Source organism: Haemaphysalis longicornis, unplaced genomic scaffold (assembly GCF_048455015.1).
Source record: "Haemaphysalis longicornis isolate Haplotype H1 unplaced genomic scaffold, Haemaphysalis longicornis Haplotype H1 scaffold_10, whole genome shotgun sequence".
Lineage (NCBI taxonomy): Eukaryota > Metazoa > Arthropoda > Arachnida > Ixodida > Ixodidae > Haemaphysalis > Haemaphysalis longicornis.
Window position 1 is genome coordinate 143,131,875 of NW_027526204.1, and position 25,106 is coordinate 143,156,980.

At 45.3% G+C, this 25,106-nt stretch overlaps 1 long non-coding RNA gene across 1 annotated transcript in view; it reads right to left on the reverse strand.

Moving 5' to 3' along the window:
- Positions 1-25,106, reverse strand: part of LOC144157979 (uncharacterized) — a 53,618-nt gene that overhangs the window by 18,230 nt on the left and 10,282 nt on the right. The window contains exons 2-3 of the long non-coding RNA XR_013319919.1: positions 21,759-21,963; positions 2,614-2,735 (exon numbers count right to left, since the gene is read on the reverse strand). This is a non-coding gene — a long non-coding RNA (uncharacterized LOC144157979). The remainder of the gene's footprint in view (positions 1-2,613; positions 2,736-21,758; positions 21,964-25,106) is intronic.

A 25,106-nucleotide genomic window follows, 5' to 3' on the forward strand; every position in this document is an offset into this window, starting at 1 on the left:
AAACCGCAGTAGGTCTTTCTCGGAACACCCTGGCGGTAAGGATTCTAAGACTAGGTGCCTCTAACACTCTGGATGAGCTCATAGAAGCCGCCATGGTGTCGCAGCATCAAATACTTTTAAGAAGTAAAACTAGAAGGAAAAGTGGCAGTATTTCCACTCCATGGATGATGGCGAGGGTGTAGAGTACGGGGATTCGAAATGACATACAAGTTGCGCCCCGAGTGATATTCGATTTTCGCCCCGACCGTCATTCGATTTGAGCCATGAGGTGCACAATGATTATTCCATACATGAAACTGCACCTCGCGGCCCAAATCGGATTTCACTTGATTTTCGCTCGATGGTGGTATGCGCACGGATGGCCGCGGGCGGACATTGGGGGGTCCTAAGGAACTCCGCAGCGTTACAGGCGAGGGAGTAAGCCGTTTGACTCTCGGGTACTAACTCACGGTCGTAGCCCCAATTGGTAAGTCGACTGACACTTAACACTTCTGGTTTACCAGACGCAGGTTCGAATCCTGCCGGCGCCTGTGTGATTTTTCGCGATTGTAAATGCTATGCGCACGGACGTGGACGGACATTGTGCGGTCCTACTCCGCACCTAAAATCATGGAACGCATGGGCTTCGAACCCTCTTAGTGCTCCAAGCAGACTGATACCATACCTAGACCAATTAGAAATAGTCTCTTGATTATAAACTTCACCCAACAGACTTCACCCAACGACAGAGTAACGTACTACGGTGATAGATTAAAGCACGAACAACGGAGTGCGTGGCTTTCAGTACATGCCGGGCATCCTGGCGACGAGCCGCGCATGCATGCGCACAACTAACAAATTAGGACGGTTCGTGTCCAACATTGGTATGTAATGACCATAGTCTTTCCATCATCTGTATAGCTCTGAGCTCGAAATGTAAAAATTAAGGAATATGGCTGCGTGCGCTGTTTTCAATCATCGCCGCGACGAGGTTAAATAACGCTCACGCGAGCAGGCGGTGAACGCGGGGGAACACAAACCAAAATGGTCGCACGTCGAACGATGGCTTTTCCATACCCAGATTGGACACAATTCGCACTCACATACGTGGCTCGTCGCAACAATGCGTAGCATGTACTGAAAGCCACGCGCTCCGTTGTTCGTATTTCAACGTATCATGATAGTACGTATTATGAAAAAAATATCGTTGCGATTAACTCTACGTTAACGTACAAGAGGAACGGTCCGCAAGAATCGGCACTACTTCATCTCCCTATCCTGATTCTTAGTAGTGGATTCGGTCAGCAGCTGCATTCTCCTAAAAATGTCCCCGTGAAGTCATAAACGTTGGGAAAGAAAGTGCTTGGTAAACAGCGACGACCTAATCTATTAGTGCGCAGCACTTTGGCTGCCGCTACTGTGGTTTGGTGACGGCGATGGCCCCGGCGCCGGAATTGTAACCGAGCGAGTGAAGACATAAAGAAAACGGCGGAGGAAAGTGTGGCGAAAGTGTGAGGGGGAGGACGGCACGCACTCCTATGGTGTCATCTCTCTCACTGCCTCCCCCTCACACCTTCGCCAGCCGCCCATTTTTTGTTCGTGGCTTTTATTTATTGTTTACTTTGAGAGATTTTTATTTGATATCCTGGATCCAAAGGGCTGCTCGGCTTCTTGGTTGGGTTACAGGGAGGTTCTTACATGATTTGCAACAACATGCGCCGCGCTGCGAGATCACTTCCTGACACGCAGTAGATATGCGCCATGACCACGAAGACTATATAGATAGAAGACTAGATAGATAGATAGACCGAGTAGATATGCGCCATGACCAATTTCGGTATAGGGAGCGCAGTAATCGTCAGTGCATTTTTTCCTGATTATCTAGCCTACTTGTTCAAAGTTCGTAATGAAGTGGAGATCTTTGCTATTAAGATAAAGCCGTCTTTTACATGAACCAAACTTCCATTTTTCGGTCCTGGTCCCTTTGAACTACAAAGGTCGATTTTTTTCACACTTAGTCATTTTTCTTAGCGAACCGGTTCCCGATCCGTTTAAAGGCTTGCAAACCGGTTCACAGACCGGTGTGGTCTAATTTAGTTGAACAGGTGCTAAACCAGAATGAAATTATTTCCAGAATACAAACCTTAACACAACCGCTATTTTTTTTTCGGTTCGACCCACTGGTTTTTGTCCATATAAACTTCTCGTTTTTCTTTCAATTCTTGGCTGGGTGGCTGAATTCAGGGACAGACCGACAGCCAGACAGTGAGGCGAAAATTTTCGGGTTTAAGTAATCCCATCAAGACTGTCGTCTTTAATAAACTCTTATTCAGAAAATATTCTAGACGTTGATAGAATATTATACCAGGGCTCTAGATTACACCGGCCGCTTTCTTCTGGAATGAAAGCTTACCTGGCGCACACGCAGTCACCGTGGCACCTATGAACATAAGTTCAATGGGCGCTAAGGTCTGCTTTGAGTGTTTTAGCTCTGTACCACATGACAGAAACCGCCTCGTCAGGTTTTACACCTCTGTTGTTTCTATGCACTCGCGCTACACCCAGCGAAGTGGCGAGGGGAAGGAGCTACGTCCCCGTCGATTTATTCTGATTTGTTCTTTGCTGAGGTCTTACCGTTGCATCGGGATTTTTCGTGGTTGGTCGTTGGCCTTGAGGGGTGCAAGCATTCCGCCACTTGACTTCGACGAAGTTCATATTGTCGTCAAAAACAGGGTGGTTCCCCTCTACACATTTCACTAGAATAGAAAGATGACCTGATAAGCATTTTGAACACCCTCAAAATTATTTTCGAAATTGGTGTTTTAGACGTACGAAACTCACTTCCGCTACGAGGCACTCTACAGTGGAGTGCTGCGTATTAACAGAGCTCTTCCATACTCTTCTGGTCACGAAACTTCCGCGTTACTCCAGTGGAGAGCTTGATATGCTGCCAAGCACGGTGGCTACGGGGCGCAGGCGGTCGTAAAGGGGTGGTCAGTGGTCGCTTCCTATCAGGCCTGCCGCAGCCGACGTGCCGTGGCAACGGCGGCTGCCCGAAGGTATAGTGTGCTGCGCGTGGCATTCTCAGCAACAAAGTTTATATCTGCAGTGCCATGCGAACTTCATGTGCATGTGCACCGCGCACAAGGTAGACGACATGAAACGTGGGATCAACAATGCCTAAGACGTGGTGTCCGTGTCACGGGCTGCCGTTACGAATACAAAATCATAAACGAAAATGGGTCGTCATTTTATTTTCCGACCAGCGCCCTGCTCCGAGAGAAATTATAAAGAGCCATACCGCAGTTGGAAGCTGGTGGTTTTAGCTATAACTCTAGGAATGTGCATGTTTACTAAAAGCATTTCGATGCCACCGACATTATCAGAACTGATTGGCACGGGATGTTCTGTGGCTAAAGCGCGACCAAGCAAGGCTTAAAGGGACACTGAAGTGATTTGTAAACATTGCTGGATTAGTAGCGCAAATTGTAGTCCGAAGTCCCTAGGCCACGTTTCGACCACTCTGGGTGCGCTTATGCGAATTTATTTATTAAAAAAAATCAATTCGAAAATGCTGTCCTCCTCCCTGCATCCTCGCCCATTTTCTGTGGCGTTTTCGTGTGACGTCACGATCACGAAAAAATGACCTGGCTTCACTGCGCGACTGCACGGCTCGCCGACCTTCGGACAGAGTCAGTCGGCCCAGCGTTTAGTCCACCAGCCGCCGATGGGTCGTCGCAATTCGTTCGCTCAGTTGAAATTAAGCCCCGACACGTTTGTGAATGAAAGAATGTGCCTCTCTTTAGTTTGTTAGTTTGTACACTGTAGCAAGCTCCAAGTCCAGGTCGCTCCACACAAGAGCTGCACAAGCGCACATGCGACGATTCGCTGACTGGTACGCTAGTAAGAAAATCTAAGGCCAATTGAAGGCGGGAGAAGAGTCAGCGAAGTTTATACTATAAGTACTAAGTAAACAAAATCAACTGAAACATTTACCGCACAGCGTAAAACTAGGGAGCAGGAAGCACTTTTTTGCGCTGGGTGAACAAGCACAGCAGTAAGCAGCACGACCACATATCTGCGAACGCTTTTCTGTCTAAGAAATGCAATTGCTAGACGTGAGATATTGTGGAAGTTTGTGGGATGCTGTCTGCACGAGCGCAATACAACAAATAGTCATCTAAGCTGCTTGAAATTATAAAACTAAATTAAGTGTAAACTGGTTTTAAATTATATACCTCATATTTCTAAAGCTGGCAACGCTGGCTCGTGTCCGAGTGGTCTGGAGCACTAGGCTGTTACTTTGAAGTGGCAAGTTCGAAGGATGCACCCGAGGGTGCATCCTTTTTTTTTTTAAGTAGATAAGTAGATAGACGGCTTGAAATTGTAGTATAATCACTAGCCGAGCGGCTAGTGATTATACTACAATTCCAAGCGGTCCTGGTAGGCTTATCTCAGGCATTTTAGAGCCGACAACATGACAGAAGCGTGGTATGGCTATTATTGAGATATCAAGAATGCCCATCCAACGATAACGTCTGATGTCAAGCATGATGTTTCACAGAACCGAAGCCGAAACTTCTTTGAATGCTAATATTGGATATTCTCCAACCAGGTAGCACCTTTACCTGACGTCACTGCGGTTAGTTGGTGAGCCACCGCAAACCGCGAGTGGCAGTTTTTCTTCTTTCAGGCTTTATAAAACAAATGCCGCCTTATCGCCCGGATAAACGATAAAAAGTGTGGTCATTTGAGCCAGTCTACTTAGTGCAAGCAAAAACGGGGGCTTGACAAATTCACTTCAGTGTCCGCTTAAGCCCGGTGCCGTTTCAAGGATTTTCGAGGGCTTCCCGGCGTACCCGACATAGCCAAAATTAATTTTTAAGTAATTAATAACACTTGAAATGGCAAACATTGGCAAACGCCAAGCGGGACGGCTTCCCGTGTACATTGCGGGAAAAGAAGTGATCCATCATACGTTAGGCACGCGAAACTCGTGTTAGTTTGAAAGGCGCTCCTAATTGTGCGTATGAGGCCAAAGACGCGGATACGATTCCCGGCCATGGCGGCCGCTTTTCTGATGCAGGACAAAAGCGCAAACGCCCGTGTGCTTGAGATTTCGGCGCACACAACGATTCCCAGGTGGTCAAAAATAATCCGCAGCCCTCCAGTACAGCGCGCCTCATCGCCTGTGTGACATCGGCGCGGTTCGTTAAACCTCGTAATCAAATTATAAAAGCCCCAAATACCAAAGCATTGGACTGTGAAAGCGCTCGACTGCGTAATCGCACCCATTGCGCCCTCGCGTCATGGAAGCGATGGACGCGAACTAAACGACAGGTAAACTTTATTGCAAATGCCATTCAGGATGGGGCGGTGACCGATATTTTCAGCCCATGTCCACATGTCCACATAGTGTGAATGATGGTGTTCTTCATGCCACATGAGAGACAGTTGGGGGAGGGATACAGGGCGGGTAAATAAGGTGCAGTTTGTCGCGATAGGGCAAAGTGTTTGTTTGAATGATACGTCATAAGCGGTCTTAGAGAATGTATCATGAACCAGCGGGAATATGAGGTGGGTGGGGCGGTAATGCGCCGTAATCCTTACTGTAATCCTGATAGCTAAGCGAAATTTCTCGGGCTGATCGGGCTCCATGTAAAGAGAAGATGCTCCGGCCTGCTCGGAGTATGAGTTCTCGAGCTGCTTTGTTGGCCGCCCCATTGCCCCCCCCAGCACTGTACGGGCAGAAGTCGAAATCAGCTCCGTGGTGTCGCTATAGGGGCACTAACGGGCGTCCGCTACAACTGCATACCTGGGTGATAATTTAATTCAAAGGTTTGGAATAAAATTTCTTGCTCGACCATTTAGTTGACTTGAATACTTGGGTTGCAGAGCGTGAGAAACGAGCCGAATAGAAGCCAATGGGACCGCTCTTGTCCGGCTTACTTGTGTTTTATCCCCTTCACGCCCCTCCCTCAATTTTTCGCACTGCAACGATAGAAAGCTTGCACATCACCAGAGTCCTGTAATGCTTCGGTCACATACGCATAGTCGTTCTTTGCCCAGGCGCAAATATAAACACGTTCTCTGGCCGGTCTGGCAATAACTGCTCGCATAGGTGAGCCCGGAAGCATAAAGTGTTATAAGCATGGTTTTCCAACACGTGAAAGCTATCACTTCTCATAATACTGCATGTGATTAGGGCGGGAGGAACCCATTATCAGAATGCGTTAATACCAGGATTGAGAACATTTTAAATACGCAGCTGTTTATAAGGTATGCTCGCATTCATAAGTAAACAGTATGCTGGCGCTTCTAAGTAAAGGTCTCTCAGCCTCATTCGCCGTCGACGCTGGATCGCACTTCAACTTAATTTACTTTTCGCATTGATGCGTTAAATCACGTTAAAGAAAAGCTAAGAATAAAAACAGGGCAGACGCAATTGCGACGAAACTTCAGAAGCAGGGGGCATATATTTATAGTACACGCGGTTACTCGTGGCCAACTTACGAATGGTGGCGCCCCCAGCGAAAGTACGACGGACGTGTGTTCCCAGCGCAGCGACGATGGCCCAGACAGCGAATGCGATAAGTCTGTTTTGTTTTTCTCTTAGGGAGGTAATGCTGTAGAGTAAATACAAGTAACGTTTAGTGTTAGTAGTGTGTTTAAGCACCTTTTTGGCAGTGCACCAACAAAGGAAGATACTGTAGGCAAGCATCGCACGGTGTTTGTCTTTTCTTTTCTAGCGTAGCTCGTGCGGGAGAAAGCGGTAGTAATAACTTTGTTGACGGCAGTCAGGTAGCTCTGAAACATGCCGACGAAGAAGCCGGGCGTTGCGTGCATGATGTGCAAGCGGGAGTATCCACTCGAGGATACAAGGTTCGAGACAGCTGAGGATGCGGAAGGGCAGGACTTTATGTGTAGAATGTGTGTAATGGAGTCGCGCCTCGACCGGCTAGAGCAGGATGAGGAGCAACTGAAGGTACAGGTGGACGGGTTAGTGGAGGAGCTGAAAGCCGAAAGGCAACAGCGGGAGGTGCTGGAAGGGAAGCTAGCCCAGGTAGAAAGCGTGTGTGTGCCGAGGGATGCCATTCCGGAAAGCAATGGCGTACGCCACGGGGCAAGCGCACCGAGGGTGCCTGGCTCCCAGGCGGGAAGACAAGGGGAGGCCAGGGCCGCCGAGCATGAGGCAGCGGGCGGACATGGCAGTGCTGGTCACGGAGAAGGGCCTAACGCTGTCGTGGAAGAAGGGAAGGAGTCGTCGCCGGGCAAGAGCTACTCAGAGGCAATTAGCGCGAAAGCCTCGGCGGTAAAAACACCTGTGCAGCCAAAAGAACCAAGGGAGCGGCGAGTCACCATTGTGGGCGACTCGAACATGCGCAGGGCAGAGCAGGTGATTACAAAGAGGGTAGAGGAGGACAACAGAGTTAAGGCTAGTACGCTCCCTGGAAAGACGATTAGCGTGGTGATGGAGAAGGCGAAAGAGCAGGTGTGGGACACAATGACAGAGAAGCACCTAGTGGTGATAATGGGGGGCTTAAACGCGGTGCTTCAGGGAAGAGGACGAGGCATAGCGAAGCAGGTGGCGAAGGGGGTCAATCTCCGGGCGGTTTCGGACGACGTCCAGATCGCGGTCTGCACGGTGCCGGAAGTTGAGGGTAGAGGAGGCCACGTAGCAAGGGCAGTGGTAGAAGCCAACAGGGAAATTTGGACGCTCGCTAAAGCAATGAATTTTGAAGTGGTTGACCTCAACCGGGAAGTGCACCGTGCGGGCGGGGCCGGGCGTTTGTTAGGGACGGAGTACATTTCACTGAGGGCGTAGCGGAGCCGGTGGGGAGGCGACTAGCTGCGCGGGCGGTAGCTTTTTTAGTGGGGCCAAGGGCATCCCGAAAGCTGGACTAAATAACAGGCACAGTGAAAATGCGGCAGGGACAAGCGATTGCGATCGAAGTCGAATGTACAGCGCAAAGGAAAGTAAAAGTTAGCACACAGGGCGCACAAAAGCTTAGAAAGGGGCATGAGGTAGCAATGCAGGCGAGCGAGGAGGCAAGCGACGTCCCCCCGGTGACCGACTCTTATCCCAAACATCGGAAAAGAATTTACCGAAAGAAAAAGCGTGGGGTGACTAAAATTAACTACATAAACATGGACGGTGGCAGATCACGGGAAATATGGTTAGAGGTTCGCAGTCAACTAGAAAAAGAAAAAAACTAAAGAATATGCCTTTACAGAAACTTTTTTTCGAGATTTAGAAGAACCCCCAGCAATGCATGAATATATATGGCAAGGCTGTAACAGAACGGTAGGTACTAGAAGGGGGGAGGGGTCGGGATGCTTATTCAACCGGGAGCCAATTGGCACAGAGTAAACGAAAACTGCGAAGAACACATGTGGTTAAGGGCACGATAGCGGGAAGAGAAACACTGTTGGGAGTCGCCTATCTGTGGTCAGGTGATGACAGGGAGGTTAGAGAAAAGAAAGAAAAACTGGTAGGATGCATTAAGCGGGACCTCGATCAGTTAAGACAATCGGGAGAAGTGATATTCTAGAGGGAGACATGAATGCCCACATTGAGGACCTGGACGGATACACAGACCCCAACGGCAAACTCGTACTAGATATGTGTGAAGAACATAATATTATTGTTGTAGACAGAGAGAATAAATGTGAGGGACAAATTACTTGGGAACGAGGGGAAGAGCAGTCCAGTATAGACTACAGCCTCCTTTCAGAAGGAGTGTATGAAAGGTTGACTCTAATGGAAATAGATGAAATAGGTGCCAGTAGCTTAGGAAGTGACCATAAACGGATAACATTGACTTTTGGAAAAATAGAAGGTCAAAACCAGAAAACGGTGGTACACGACTTGAAATTAAACGATCAGCAAATGGCTAATATTGCGAAAAGCCTGGAGACGGAAATCGAGAGACAACCTACGAAAGATTGGGAATACAGCGAACTGATTGGTTTCATTTAAGAAAAGATAAGGAACACGAAAGAACGCAACTACTGGAAAGGAAAAGAAAACCTAGAAGCTGGTGGAACAAGGAAATCAAGAAAGCTATAACACAAAGGCAGCAAGCCTCGAGAGAGCACAGGGAGGTCAAGCGAGTGGGAATGCAAACAGAGGAAATAACTTTGAGGTGGAATTGGTATGGCCTTAAAGGGAAGGTGAAGCGGTTTTAGAATTAAAAGAAAAGTTGACTAGCAGCAAGTACACATTGAATAGTTCCCGTGTACGAAATATTTTCGCAATACATGCAATAGAAGCGGCGCAATGAGCAAACAAAAATGGCCCGATGCCCCGCCCCCATCTCGCCGCGCGATGCCGGAAGACCGAAGAGCGCGGGCGAAAACCGGCTGAAAAACGTCATACATGGACTTCCGGCCGGATCGGCCGCCTCGGCCATGCTCTTTTCGCCGTGTTTCCTTGTGAATGATACTTGTCGTTGTTGGGGTTGATAGTACTCATTTGTACAATTTTCGTGTTCAAAAAGTATGCACGAACGCCAAACGAGGCATACGTTATCATGCCGTATTCCTAAGCAGAATAATGCCACGCCGGGAAGTTTGATAAAATACGGAAGCGACAGCCGAGGTGGCTGTGCTTGATGACAGAGAATATACTACACTACGTTAAATACTTTGTAAACCGCTCCAATGCGTTTTTTTTTATGCGACAGACGTGAATGTTCACATCAGATTCTAGATTTTGGAAGGATGGGGAATACTGCTGTACTTTGGCCGCGGTTGTTTCGTTCCATTCCAGAAACCAAGTCACATTTGTTCAGGAAATACTTGTTTCGTTAAACGCGTCGGTTTTCTTTCCCTATGGGCTGAAAACAGTGTTCAAAAAAAACAATTTTTTGGCGAAACTAAAACAAGGGGCCAATCCTGATAGAAGTTCTCTCCCGGCTAAGAGGTAAACAGTATTCCTACAAAGTAAAAGAACCAAGACAACCAGATTACTTATTTTGCAAGTATACATGTCACGATAAGGTGATGTTTGTCTGGAATTAAAAAAAAAACACCACTCCGAACCACCACCGTGCCATAATTTGTGTTGACTGCGGGGGCCTAATTTTTTTCCCAAGATTCAGTGTGGCTGCATATTATAACCTGGCAAGCACTTGTTGTCACTGAACCTCAAGTGTGCTCCAGTGATAGTTGGTGATATATATAATGATGATACTAAAAAAATTAGGAGCGAAGAGTAAATATACGGCCTCTGTCCGGCTAGCGCGGTAAATGCTTAAATCTAGAAATTCTGAAACAGGCCAACGATTCATTATCACAAACGTTTGGTGATTGTTACCTAAAGTAACGTAACTGCAACGTAACTGCCTTGTCCGACTGGTCTGTTAATTATAACGAGGTGGCCGTAATATTGTAGCAGAATGCGCAACGCACAAGCGAAAATCAAGCCCTACTACAGCCAATAATGCTGAGCAGGCACTAGTATGCTGCAGTGTTTTCAGAATAAATGCATGTGAAGCAGTAAGACGCCACTCATCGAAGTGCAGCTAGCGATCGCGGAGGCGCCGTAGCGCCGCTGCCGAAATGGCGCGCGCGTGTGAGTCTGTGTACGGGGATGAGTAACGGGGCTGGGGTGGGCGACAACGAACAAAGGAAATGTGGAAGCAGAGTCTGCTTGTTGGTTTATGCGTGTACCGGCAAGATGTGTCTCGCATATACGTTTACGGCGCATGAACGCTATTTTTTCGCGCAGTGCACGTACGTGCTTTTCGCTGGTAGATTGTTTATAAAACGCCCATTAATCTTCGGCATAAATGGTTTTGTGTAAAATAAGAAACAGTTAAGGCAGTACCTAATATTAAAATAAGGTATAAAATCCCCCTATGCTGGTTGCCTAATTCAAAAATATTTTGATGGAACCCACTAGTCGACGTCACAGTCACTGCTTTGGGGTTCTCTGTCGTGTAAAGCAAATACAAGCTCCAAGATAATTGAACCAACAGCACGGGAAATATATAAAACAAACTTCCAGTCATGTGCGAAAATTAAACTGCAAGCTAAATTTCCGCAAAGGCAACCGTGCGATCGTTCGCAATGCTTCTGACAACCCGCGCGGCCGAAGGGTGTCCTCCTTTGACGTCATGACGGGCGCAACCAATCAGGGGCGTCAAAAGACGAAAAGCGCGCGGCTTTCAAACGGGGCCGCGCTTTTTGCAAGATAAATGCCACTTGGACTCCTGTACGATAAATTTCAATGTGATATTCGGAATCAGCGCGCAAGAAACTATATACCTGTTAATCTAACTCACATTTTTTGGAAAGCGCTTCAGCTTCCCTTTAAGAAGCTGGAAGTACAAAAACTTGTACAGCAAAAACTTAAACGAGAAAGTGAGCGATGGGTCTCGAATATACGGGCAAAGGATAAAGGCGCGCCGAGAAAGTTTTGGAATGATGTAAAGGAACCAAGGAAAAAGACCGAAGAAGTACAACGTCATGTCATAAACGGCGAAGGCCAGGTACTAAAAGGGGAAGAAGCGGTATTTCACGTACGCTCAATGATACAAGAGAAGTTCAGAAGAACGGAGAGAGGGCTACAGCATTCAGGGAGTGGGGCAAGCGAAGTGCGTACAGATAGAGAGCTAAAGTTCCGCGAGCCCATCTTTTCTAGAAAAGATGGGCTCGCGGAAGAAAAAATGAAAACTGCTGTGATTCCATATATCCACCGTTTATCACATGGTTTAAAGAATGTTGCCGGGCGTTTCGGGGTTAGAGTCCTTTTTTTCCGCTCCGAATAAACTTGGTAAGTTGTGTAACATGGTGGAAAGAAGGTTGTCCGGTCAGAAGTCTGACAGATATTGCAATGTTAAGCATGCTTCGCCTTTTGTCCCGTGCAAGACAGGAATTGTGTACTCATTGCCATTATCATGTGACAACGTTTATATCGGCCAATCAGGCAGATGCATCAATGTTCGTCTGATGGAACACCGGAGTTCGCTCAAAAACAACCCTCATGCACATATCACTCGACATTGCGCGACCCACAAAGATAAGACCCAGGCGCAATGCTGTCCACTTTTTGAAAACACCAGTGTGTTATGGCGACACAGGCACCAATTGACACGCGAAGTAATCGAAGCTTTTTATATAAGAAAGCACGAGGATAAGTGGATCAGCCACGCGTCGGTAGCACTTCATGAAAAAGAATTTCTGTTCTTGTCAAATGCATTAACTTAGATGTTTCGCTGGTTGGTTGTTGACTATGTGCAGTGTAATCTTGTGTGTTTTTTCGAATCGTAATCCTGTGACCTTTGTGTTTATCAAACTGCATTTTCGGGTTTGACCTGGGCACGTGTTCTTTCTTTTGGGTATATATTTGTGTTTTCGTCTAATAAAGTCAGTTGCGAGTTAGTGCCGTCGTGTGTGTCTCCTCTTCTGTGTCCCGTCTCTAGCGCTACTTACGATGAACTACTAGCGCCTCTTTTTTGAAAGAGCTCGATATGTTATGGCAATTTTGCGCAACCTTGCTCATCACGGAAATCCGCTTATCTAGAAATATTTTCGGATTTTTACTACTTCGTATTATATATATATATATATACATATCAAGGTGTCGAACCGGAGCTGAACCGGTTCATGCCGAAACGGTTCGACCCCGCGTTGTTGATATTGCACAGTCAATGCAATTCAGGCCTTTTTTCTTTCACGTACCATCAACTTCGTATCCTCTCGCACACTTTCCTCTCCAGACAATTGAACACCATCACGCCCTATGTAACAACAGGGGAAATGAATGAGCACCAGTGTAGCAATGGTCTGTGTCTGCTGGAAGCGCGAGCGTAGTGCGAACTGACCAAACGAAATGTCATTCTCGGCTACTTGTAGTGGATATAAAACGACTTTGCCCTACCATAGCTGTGACTTTATTGGAGCAATCAGGCTGCAGGAGTGCTCCACTGCGCAACAGCGAAAGCCCACACCAATTCTCTACAAACTTTTTGCATTTCATAATTTGTTTAAAAGGTCCGACACCTGCAAATTGTTAATACTTGACAAGTATGACCGCAGCAGCTGCTCAGTGGATAAGCCGTCTGCTGCTGACCACAGGTGGCCTCGATCTCCCTTCCCCACGACCGTTTTTCTGAAGTAGATGGAAATCGAGAACGTCCGTGTATCGAGGTTTTCATCCACCTTTAATATCACCAGCTGGTTAAAATAAGTCTGCCGGCCTGCAACATACGCTGCGCCTCGGAGCAGAGATATAGCATGCGGCATCAAATGCGCTAGTTTTTTAAAATGTGTTTGCACGGAAAACAAGAAAAAAGAAAAGGCGAATCACGTTGTTTTAAAATATTACGTAAAAAGAAAAAAAGAAAGCGAAACCTAATAAGTAAAACAAAAGCACCAAAACATGGATATTGCTCTATACTTTTCATTGCCATGCATTTCACAACCAAACGTGTCATCAATGCGAAAGAAGTTAGTGCCGTGGTCGGTTTTTGAGGACAGTACAGTGGACAAGTTTGGTTTTTTACAGATACAAATAACACCAGATATGTAAGAAAAAACTGTTAAGGTGCGCACTTAATCCCTTGGCATGAAACTGCATCCCTCGACCTTGTCTTGCAAGCAGAAAGAGTAATAAAGCCTATGACACGTGCAGAAAGGCAAGCCGGTACCTCACACTGCCCCATTCGCCCAGCGATCATTTTTCTGCTTGTTCTGCAGTTTTGTCTCTTTCAGATCTGCTTTTTTTCGAAGGTGCACTTGTGCTGACTGCCCAACTGGCTACATTACTTCCACTGCTACTCATTCCGGAGGGGAGTACTGCTGTGGACGAATTAAAGAGCATCTACGCAAAAAGTCCCATCTCATGCTCCACGCGTCAAATTTCCCTTTCATTTTGTAAGATTCTGCAATGTAGCACACGGAACGATGGCCGGGGGTCAGGCGGTACGATGACATACTGATTGTAACGCACACATCCGGTATAGCTATCGCCAAAGAAATTGCAGTGGTCAGAGCAATAATGCAGTGACTGAGCGTTAACTAAAGCGTACTTCAACAAAAGTGTGGCTAACCTAACACATTCGATGAGGTGACTAACAAATTATTATGGGTGATCAAATAATCTAATTCATCTGTAGTATTTATGTGCCTGTTGTAGTTTTTTTTTGCTTTATAACAAATATAAAAAATGTGCGCCATGGGTATTAGGCGCTGGTATTTGAGCACGCCAGTACGCAGGCCTAAATTTAAGGCTCCAAGGTTAGCGGGATTGGTGATGCCATAGCGAGAATTGCGATTTCAACAAAAAAGGAAAGGGCACAAAATATATCCCAGCGTCATAGCTCTTGCGGTGGCTTTATGAATAGCCGTTATGGCAACATAAAGTCTTGGCCACAAAGTAGGTGGTAAATCGTCGCCCCGTCATCTGTTTTTCTAATATCTCGGAATTGCCTAAAGTTTGCTTTGAAATAGCGCCACTGCCCTTAAGGAGCAGCAGCATTTTGAATTTTTGCTTGTATTTTGATTTGACTGTCGTTTTAAACTACTAAATCTTTTTTTCTAATTTCAGTGATAATTCAACCTAAAGAACCGGTTCACGAACCGATTCAATCTTGCGAACCGGTTCGGCGCGTGATTTTGTCAAACCGGAACTGAACCGGAATGAAATGATTTCGCCTGAACCAGAATTGTACCGGTATTTTTTCCAGTTCGACACACACACACACACACACACACACATATATATATATATATATATATATATATATATATATATATATATATATATATATATATATATATATATATATATATATATATATATATACATAAATATATATATATATATATATATATATTTAAATATATATATAGATATATATATATATATATATATATATAGGAAATGAGGGGCTCCGTGAAAATAAGACAACCCCTATTTTCTGTCTTATATACAGGGTGTCCCAGCTATCATGCACCAAGATTTAAAAAAAGAGAAATTGCGTAACTCGAAGAAAACCTAGTGCATAATGTTTGCAGTACTGTGAAGAAGCGGAGAGTAATTTTTTCGTTAATGAGACTTAATTAATTATTTGTAATTAATTATCTAACTCGAGAAATACTGTCCTAATCACTAAAGTGTCAATGAGGCAATTGTAGGTAATTATGAGGGGCATCTAACTGCGCTATTTTCAGCGACGAACTAATTGCGTACTCATTTATTCTGACTGATAAAGGAAACCCGCGAAATATGAAAAATACCACGTGACGACGTTACGCGCGCATTGTAAAGCAGCGTCCCCAAACAAAGCTGATTGAAAGCAACTGCTTCGCGTGTTACCCGCCCGAAGAGACAGCGCATCACCTTGATAATAGCATGCATGGAAGGAGCAGCAGCAGCAAGATTCGCGCGACGCGTGTGCAGATAAGGAACAAACTCGGTCGCGATTTCATCTTTCTTTCTTTTGTCTATTTCATTCTGGCTAACTCAGAGGCAGCCTGTTTGAGGGCGTTGCTTTACGGTGCGCGCGGAGGCGCCATCACGTGGTATTTTTCATATTTCGCGGGTTTCCTTTATCTGTCAGAATAAATGTGTAAGCAATTAGTTCATCGCTGAAAATACCGCAGTTAGATGCCCCTAATGGTTACCTACAAGTGCCTCATTGACACTTTAGTGATTAGGACAGTATTTCTCGAGTTAGATAATTAATTACAATTAGTTAATTAAGTCTCATTAAAGAAAAAAATACTGTCCGCTTCTTCACAGTACTGCAAACATTATGCACCTGGTTTCTTTCGAGTTACGCCTTTACTCTTTTTTTAAATCTTGGTGCATGATAGCTGGGACACCCTGTATATATATATATATATATATATATATACATATATATATATATAGCGAATTAGAAATTGGAAATGAGGGGCTCGGTGAATTAAGACAGCATAAAGATTGGCAGTCAAAAAAACCTCGAAAAGCAAATGAGGGAATCCTGTAGGTCAAAGAAACAGATGAAGAATTTGTTGGGTCAGAAACAAACAAAGTGGTGAAAAAATTTCCGCCGGGTAGGATCCGATCCCATGACCTCCAGAATACCGGTCTGGTGCGATATATATATATATATATATATATATATATATATATATATATATATATATATATATATATATATATATATATATATATATATATATATATATATATATATATATATATATATATATATACAAGAGAAGAAAAACTTTGAACCAGGTAAAAGCACGATTGTGGCCTACGTTTCAGCAAAGAGAACTTGCTCAGCCCTGAGGAAAGCAAGTTCTCTTTGCTGAAACGTAGGCCACAATCGTGCTTTTACCTTGTTCAAAGTTTTTCTTCTCTTGTGTTCTCTACCATCTTCAAAGTTCTACTACTCCCTATATATATTCATATATATATATATATATAGATATATATATATAACACAGAAATAATGGTTGGCAGTCAAGAAAACCTCGGAAAGCAAAGGGGAGGTTGTGGTACGTCACTGAAACAGGTAAAGAATTTGGAAAGAAAGAAAGAAAGTGGAGAAAGTGGAGGTCGTGGGTTCGTATCCCACCTGGCGGCCATTTTTTCTCCGCTTTCTTTCTTTCTTTCCAAATTTTTTGTCTGTTTCAGTGACCTACCACAACCTCCCGTTTGCTTTCCTAGGTTTTCTTGACTGCCAAGCCTAATTTCCCTGTTATTTTCTACGAGCCCCTCATTTCTTACTCTAATTCGCTACATGCATAGCGAGGGCCTCTGTTCTGGCAGTCTTGGTGCCATAGGGAGCTTAAGAGGGTTCAACGCTGGTTGACCACTCTCGAGATGTCGTAGACACTCGAGTCACGGCGTGGGGATTAAAAAGAAGGCCCCCTTCATCCCGAGAAGTCAGAGTGCCGCTGGCTACCACCCCCAAGCACAGGAAAAAAATTACATTGACATAAATACCCCAGAAAGCGGGGGGGGGGGGGGGGGGGGGAATCGCCCCGCCGGTAGCGTAGTGGTTATCTCACCAGACCGGTATTCTGGAGGTCTTGGGTTCGGATCCCACCTGGCGGGCATTTTTTTTTCCGCTTTCTTTCTTTCCAAATTCTTTATCTGTTCCCTTTGCTTTCCGGGGTTTTTCTTGACTGCCAACCCTTATTTCTGTGTTATTTTCAAGCCCCTCATTTCCTATTCTGATTCGCTATATATATATATATATATATATATATATATATATATATATATATATATATATATATATATATATATATATATATATATATATATATATATATATATATATATAAGACAGAAAATAAGTATATATTCTCAACTTTTTCAGAGAGATAATTTCGCCAGAAACATGAGGGTACGAGAGTATTTCTACGATCACCCCGCGACGGAAGAAGCCCGCATCGACATGTACATCAAAGCTGTCCAACGCGATGTGCGAAAAGCATACCAAACACAAATTTCTTACACTTTTTACAATTTCTTTCCACCACAACATGACTACCAACGAAAAGAAAGCCCTAGAGGAACTCGCAAGCTATCCCGACATAATTATTAAACCTGCCGACAAGGGAGGCGCCCTCATAATCCTTGACAAAACCGACCATGTTAACGAGGCCAATAAGCAACTATCGGTATCGACATTCTATAAAGCACTACCCAATGATTCCGCTCAATAAGCAAATCGACAAAGATAAACTTGCTGTGCTTGTTAAAAATAAAACAATAAATAAAACCACTGCCCGTTCCCTGATCCCCTTAAGCCCAGTAGGCGGTAAATTTTATCTTCTCCCAGAGATTTACAATGTGAACCACCCAAGGCGCCCCATTGTTTCTGGCATTGGCACTGTTACCGAAAACCTCTCGCGCTATGTGGATAATCTCATTCGACATTCCGCCCAGCTTTCCCTCCTTCATTAAGGATACCAATGACTTTCTCTCAGACATCTCAAAAATTGAAACTCCTGATAACTGCCTCCAAGCCACCCTCGATGCTGCTTCACTGTATACTAACATCCCCCATGAAGATGGCACCGCCGCTTTACCCCTTGTGTATGAGCAGTCATCGTGCGACAAACCTATCGATTCTTCTGCTCTCCAAACTTTCCTTAGGCTTATTCTTGAACTTAAAGGGACACTGAAGGAATTTGTAAAGAATGCGGGATTACGAGCGCAAACTGTAGTCCGGAGTCCCTGGGCCCTGTTTCGACCACTCTGTGCGCGTTTACGCGAATTTATTTAGTAAAAAAATCATTTCGAAAATGCTGTCCTCCACTGTTTACGCTCGCCCATTTTCTGTGGCGTTTTCGTGTGACGTCAGCAGGAGAGGAGCTGACAATTGGCTGCGCTACTGCACGGCTCGCCGACCTTCCGCGACCGAGTCAGTCGGCCCACCGTTTAGTCCGCCGGCCGTGGACGGGTCGTCGAAATTCGCTCGATCAGTTGAAACTAAGCCACAACACGTTTGGGAATGGAAGAATGCGCCTTTCTTTACTTCGTTAGTTTGTACACTGTATCTAGCTCCAAGTCAAGGTCGCTTCAGACAAGCGCTGCACAAGCGCACATGCGACGCTTCGCTGACTGGTACGCCAGTAGGAAAATATAAGGCCTCTTGAAGGGGGAGAAGAGTGAGCGAAGTCAATATAGGTAATAAGGAAATAAAATCAACTGATATTTTTACCGTACAGCGTAAAACTAGGGTGCGGGAAGCACTTTTTTGCGCTGGGCGAACAAGCAGAGCGGTCAGCAGCACGACTACGCATCTGCGAACGCTTTCCCGTCTATGAAATGCAATTGCTAGACGTGAGCTATTGTGGAAACTCGGGGGACGCTTACTGCACGAGCGCAATACAACAAACAGTCACCTAAGCTGCTTGAAATACTAAAACTAAATAAAAGTGTAAACTGGTTATACATTATATACCTTATATATTCTGTCGCAGCCAGCGGTCCCCCGTGGCCTAGTCGTTTGGGGAGCTAGGTAGGTCATCGCAAGTGTTTTGCCAGTCACAAGTTCGAATCGCCGCGGGTACATGTTTTTTTTTTATGAGTTAACTTTTTCGTTTTTCGCCGATGTTTTCTATACTGAGTTCACCTTTTTTTGGGCCGCAACGTTCATTGCTCCACGAACTAGTCCACAGAACTCGCGCAGGCTAACACTGGCGCGCTAGCGAGTTCTCGTTGGCGTGCTGTTGCCATAAGCACCGACTGCTTGCGGGCAGTGGGCACAGGCCAGAATCAACAAACCCTTGGCCTGGTGCGAACACGCTTTTTACGATACAGGCATGAGCGAGGCAAGCTCCAAATATGGGGGAAAAGCGCATGCATTTGAGCGTCTGCGGGAACGCGGAGGGCGTTCATGCACTGCGTAGGCCTCAGATAGTGAATGCTACGATTCCAAGCCGTCCTGGGAGGCTTATCTTATGCATTTTACAGCCGACAACATGGCAGAAGCGCGGTACTACTATAACTGGGATATTGAGAATGCCCATCCAACGACGCCATCGAATGTCAAACATGTTGTTTTACAGACCGAAACCGAAACTTGTTTGATTGCTAACCTTGGGCATCGTCCAATCACGGCGCTACCTCCTCCCAACGTCACAGCTTAGTTTGTGCGGCCGCCGCAAACCGCGCATGGTAGTTTTTCTTCTTTCGCGCTTTGTAAAATAATTACCGATTTTTCAACCGGATAAACGACGAAAAGTGTGCTATTTTGAGTCAGTCTACACAGTGCAAGCAAAAACGGGAGCTTGACAAATTCACTTCAGTGTCCTTTAACAATTTTGAGTTCGTGGAGTTCATTACGTGGAAGTCAGCGGAACGTCAAAGGGATCTCGAATTGGACCTAACTACGCCAATATCTTCATGGCTCACATCGAATCAAACTTTCTTGACACCAAAAATGTAAAGCCACGGTACTCTAAAAGGTATATTGATGACATATTCATGATCTGGCAAGACGGTGACGCGCAGCTCTTCACCTTCATTGAGGCATTTAACCTAGCCCATCCTAGTATTTCCCTTGCTCATTCCTATTCGGAACACAGTGTAAACTTTCTGAACGTCACCGTTACTACCTGTCAAGGTCGGCTTCAAACTAAGCTGTATAAAAATCGACAAGAACGCGGCAGTATTTGCACTTGCAAAATAGCCATGTCAGACACTGCAAGACAACAATACCTTACAGCTAAGCCCACCGATCACCGATTTAGGAGAATTTCCTCAAACCAAGCCGACTTTGACTCAAACTTTTAGAACTCAAGACCGCCCTCCTGAATAAAAAATACCCGGAACAAGTTATCGACGACGCTATTGTGCGAGCCAACCAATTAGACCGTAACGAAATCTGTAAGACAAAAGCCCCGAACAGTAGCACGCAAAATAACCTAGTTTTAACCCACTCATCCTCGGCTCCAAGAGTGTCAACCGTACTAAAAAACATCACAATATCCTAATGCAGAGTGACCGCTTCAAAAGTATATTCTCCGAACCACCACGCGTCATCTACCTGCGTAATAATAATTTAGGCGACTTTCTTTCCAACTCTCGTATAAACCGACCGGAAACTACTGGCTGCATGCCCTGTAATAAACCCCGCTGTAAAGTATGCCCACACATGACCACTACAGTTAGCCACCAGCACGGCTTCAGACGACTACGTAAATATAAAAGGTAACTGTAACTGTGACTCCGCTAATGTCGTATACCTTGTGGAGGCCAAGCCCCTCAAATCGGGGCGAGGAGGCGCTAGCGACGTCCTCCTCCTTGGTGGGGCGAGGGCGATCATCGCGCGCCTCCCTCCTCTCCCTACGAGGCGACGGGGGATGCACGCAGGAGACTCCTCGGAGAGACCGCCCTTGGGATGCGCAGCGATCGCACGGTACTTAAACGCCCTTCGGCCACTTTTGGCCGTTTCTTGCATTGGCCGTTGTTTCCCACTTCCGTGGGTCACGGCACCCACCGTGTCGATTAGCGTATGCTCGATTTGCGTCAGTGCGTTTATCTAGGATACCCGGCCAGTCTCCGCGGGCATATTCCACTCATTGGTGGGTTGCCCCCGCGTCCGCGATGTGACGGCTTGCGCCGTCTGAGGTCAGCGGACGAGCGCCGATGCCGCCCGGTCGAGTCCAGTGGCTTGGAAATGTGTAGCGGCCACAGAGAGCCCCCTTCCCCTACGTCAGCGAGCGTTGCGGCCGGCCAACGCCGGCGGACGCTAACTACTGCCCGACTACGGGCTGGCCACACGCTGGCGGGTGTATATGCCCCTGGGGCTAAGTGCGTAGTACAGTGTAGTGTTTGTATCGTGGTTGTCCGCGTAATAAACCCCTGTACTATGAAATATCTCGCTTCCACGTGAAGTGACTGAAAACGTACACGCGCGGTGAGAGTCGTGAGAGTCGTATATATATATATATATATATATATATATATATATATATATATATATATATATATATATATATATATATAAGGCGGTACAAAAAATAAATTACCACCGTTTTTTAATTGTGAATTGTGTGAGAATGGTTTGTCGACGGCGGCTCGACGCCTACAAACGATATTTGCATAACACAGACGGACTTCACAAAAAAGAGAAATAGAAGCCCATAGAGCAACTGAGCGAGGCAGTAAGCTCAGCCCATCCTTGCAGTATAATAATGATGATAGCACCGATCGTCCTGTTTTTAAAAACATATCCGATTTCCAGAAAATGATAACTTTCTGCGTACTTTTTTTTTCGGCGAAAAATACTTTTTTGTTTTTTTAGGAACCCACTTACTGTTTGGTCCGCATGGGCATAGATCATTATATACACCGTCGGCCGTGTGCGTTTTTGGGTCACAGGAGCGGCCGGATCCACCCTTCTTCGCACAATAAGGCATATTCCAGTCCTCATCAGCATCGCCTTCCAGCAGGCAGCAACCGGACACGCAGTCAGTAGAGTTGGTGCAAGCTTCCCCTAAAGGTACATACGGCTCCGAACTCTAGGTAGGAAGAAAGATAATCAGGTGTTGAGAATCTCCAAAATTATCGTAATAAATATGCTAATTTAAACGTATGAAAATATTGCAATTAATGTTAGAACGATCCGCTACAAGTGCGGGGATCGCGCTCACCATTATGAACGTTTCGGTGTTTGCTATTGCGGTGAATACTTAATCATTGAAACACTGATTAAGAAGGGTGAAGAGCCGATTTAGCAGAAAGATGCAATATACTATGTGGCACGCCAACGGAGCATCAAATATAATGCATTAAATACCAGGAATACACCTTCCACGAGAGAGAGAGAGAGAGAGGGGGGGGGTTGTTTATTGTGAACTGGTGAGGTCAGCGCTGCTCGGGAGAAGGCTTGCTTCCCCAGATTGAGGTGACTACAATGATGAGTGGTGAATATTAGACATTACGGGTACGGCAGGAAGAAGACAAACAAGAAACGTTAAATCGAGAAACAAGAAATACCAACACCAACCCAATATATATATATATATATATATATATATATATATATATATATATATATATATATATATATATATATATATATATATATATATATATATATATATATATATATATATATATATATATATATATATATATATATATATAGATATATATATGAACACCACAGCGCCGGTTAAAACAAAGCTTCTTTTGTACTTTGCATTATTTGAGTCAAATATAAGATACTGCAAGTTTTTCTGAGGTAGCTCCACTGCAACCAATATTAGTAAACTTTCGGTGTTACAGAACGGCGCATTGAAAGCAACAGCAAACGCGCCAAGTATGTCTTCTTCCGACAACTTGTACTCCAAATATAACATAATTAAACTTACTTCTTTCTATGATTTCCGCTTCCTACAACTGTATAAATCATTATCCGAACGTCCGGCACCTTTTCTTGAGGAAAAAATTATTTTACAAAAGAACACGCACTGCCACCCAACACGTCTCCATGAACGCTGGTGCGTGCCTCACCCACGGACTAATTACGGATTTCAAACGTTCTGCCTACTCTGCTTAATCGAGTTGGTCTCCCCAATTCTTGTGATCGTTTGCCATCCTACCAACAGATAAAAGCTTTCTTTTTATAAGGTGCTTTCAGTGTATGTATTACTTTGGTTGCCTATTGTTTAGTAGTTCACGTGTCTTCTTGTTAACCCTGCCTCTGCCATTTTCTTTGCGATGTCTTTGATACCACTTGTGTTGGATATATTTCTGTTCAATTCTTATGTAAGAATATTTTTAATAGCTATGTATAAGTATTCAACTGTATTAGATTACACCAAAAACTGCATTGCTGTTTTGTTTCTTGCTACCTGCTGTTCGCTACCCTTGTTGCCGATGTAGCTCAGGGGAAGGGAGCGTTGTCAAGCTGCTAAGCTACGGCTTTTTTCCCTCCTGTTCAGCCATGTAATTTACATGTCTCAAATAAACTTGAAACTTGAAAAGTAGATATCATGAGATACTTGCGCTTTCTATGATTTAGCGAGATTTTTGCAGTTCAGACTCTCGTAAGAACTGAAGCAGAACTTTTGTAGCCAAGGTACTGTCAGCACTATTGTCTCAGGGCCCAAGAATATGACAAAGTTCAAGCCTGCCTCCATGACGTACACAGGACAGGGAGCTCGCTGCAGTTTTTCGTGCAGCAGCGAATCGAGGGCAGACGCACAACAGGAGATTTACGGCCTCCCTCTCGGCGCAAATCCGGCACGAGGGGGAATTAATCGTCTCAACCTAGCTTAAACACAAAACTCGGAGTAAACGCCACATCCAGACGCAGTCGGTGCAACACGCCTTCACACCGCTTGTTGAGGGCGCGTGTAAAGCGGCAGTCACAGTGCGGATCAGTGGCCTGCAATGGTGGATACCTGCGATGAGGGTCCTGCCACGCCGACAATTGTGCCGCCGATCCGCTTGCGAGGTAAGGGTGGTGCTGTCCTCTCGGGAGAAGAGAAGCTGGGTCGTGTTGCTCAGCAAATGACCTGCGCTGGTCACGCATGCAACCTGTGGGCTATCCGCAGGAGTTTTGAGCATGTTAGCAACGTGTTTATCCGGCTTTCAGTGAGGACCGTTTCTTTGGGCATTTTCTTACACCCAAGAGAAAGCTTAGTAAGTTGTGAACCAACAGCTCCTCCACCGGCCCCGCGTCCGCGGGTTCGTAGACTCCTGGTTTTCGTTACAGTCATTATCCATAGCTTGGTTAAAAAAGACGTCATTATTCATCAGTAATTGATGAGAATGTGTAATACCTTGTAAGGCTTGGCTTTGGAGATTTAAAGTGCTACGTGGGCCACATGTGGGCCACACGCGCTAAAGGGCCGCACGCGCTCAGGACCGAAACATAGCACTGATGTTCACGCCATTGTAATGCGAAACTCTGTCGAGAAGAGCGGAAATTATGGGTAGTGCACGTATTTGCAATTTAAAGAAGGAGCGCAGTTAAGACAACACTGGACAGAGACTAAGAGCAACATGGTTGCTTTTATTTTTTTTTTGAATCCCCTGTATTTACTCGGCTACTGGTGGGTTACTCAGTATATATGTTGTCTCCTGACATAACAGGGATATGGTCCATGTACGTAACCTGTTCTTGCGTCTTGTTTAACGTTGACCGCCCTTACTGTAGAACGAGATTTTGTGGTAACGTTATTTTTTACGTCACTGTTATCCCTGGTTGAAGTTTATGTTTGGGCGAGTTGGTGTTCCACAATCTTAAATTCACAGCGCAAACAAGAAACGATGACGATAGGGAGAGCACGCCACACAGCGCCTGTGTGTCGTGCTCTCCCTATCGTCCTCGTTTCTTGTTTGCGCTGTGAATGCAAGACTACTACCACGCCTTTGAAAAAGAGTTTTAGCATATCGCTACCGTGTTTACGTTACCGTCTACCATGTTTGCAGGAGCCGACTGTGCATGCGTGAGAGTTACCGCGACGGTAACTTAACGGGAAGACTTTACCGTCGCCAGCGAGCTTCCTGAGCATAAAAGCATTCTTTTATCCGATAAAAAGATCCGAAAAAAGATCCGATAAAAGCATTCTTAGTTGATGTTGTTTATTGCGGTTTTTTGTGTTAAATGATGTTCAGGAGACCGAAAAACGACAATTTTTCTCACATGGGC